This window comes from Dermacentor variabilis, chromosome 2, assembly GCF_050947875.1.
Source record: "Dermacentor variabilis isolate Ectoservices chromosome 2, ASM5094787v1, whole genome shotgun sequence".
Lineage (NCBI taxonomy): Eukaryota > Metazoa > Arthropoda > Arachnida > Ixodida > Ixodidae > Dermacentor > Dermacentor variabilis.
Genome location: NC_134569.1, coordinates 137,717,121 through 137,718,278, shown reverse-complemented (window position 1 = coordinate 137,718,278; position 1,158 = coordinate 137,717,121).

Genomic DNA, 1,158 nt, shown 5'->3' with positions numbered 1-1,158 from the left:
AATTTGGCTGTCGGAAAGTCTCCAGGGGCGACGCTTTGTTGGTTACCATCTAGGTGGTAACCATGGCAACACTAAACCGGGCTCAATGGTGGGGCGCTGTGAGCCGCGGCGCGGCGCTGACTACGAGTGCCACGCGGGGGGTGATGATGATAGTGATCGTCTTTATTGACGTGTGTATCTACTCTATGATTCGAGGGGCTATACGGTGTTGTACCCTAACCGCGGGCGTCCGAAGACTGCATAGAGTTTCTCACTATATGGACGGCTGGCGATGATGTAGCCTGGATGCCACAGCGTCCTATATATACCACCTGCTGTCGCCGAACAGCGTGCCGAATGAGACAGAGCTGTTGATATTGTCGCAGTACAACGCGGACAGTAGACAGGGAGACGTTCAAGAGCCCCAGCACATTTTGTTCAAATACAAAACAGGCCAGAGACACGTCTTCTTCGTCCTCGCCGAATCCCACTGACCCACTAGACGAAATCCGTTAATGTCCCTATCTTCGTTGTCGTCTGCATAGAAGAATAGACGCGTCAACGTTCACACCGAAGGCGGAGCGGGCAAGCGACCAAGCGGATGCGGCCAAGCGGCCGCGGATTTTCCGCTTTGCGGAAAATACGCGGCCGCTTGGCCGGATCGCGCCTGGACCGATTTTTTCCGCGCGGACAAGTTGGCCGCTTTGGCCGCAGCCAATCAGAGCCCGGCACTGAGGAAGCGCTGGTGAACGAATGTAAACGAATGTCTTTCTCTGGGCTTTTCGCTTATGTTCTTGAAAGGCGTAAACACGGCAAGTTGAGCCAGTTGGTTGGGATTCATAGTAAGGTTTGTGACAGCGCAACACAAGACAAGGACAAAAGAAGGTATAAAACGACGACACGGCGCCGTGTCGTCGCTTTATACTTCCTTTTTTTTTTGCCCTTGTCTTGTGTTGTCGCTTTTCAATATTTGTAACAGCGCTACACAAGGGGCGAGTAAAATGCCAACGATCTCGTCTTCGTCTGAGCTCATCATTTTGCAGAATTAGATAGCGGACGGGAGCGCGCCAACCCACGACGAAAAAAATATCGAAAGTGCGCGTACAAACCCAAAGTGCCGCGAGATGGCGGCACGTCCCTGACATTGCTAAAGAAATTGCGAGATGCCCCGCCTTCCGT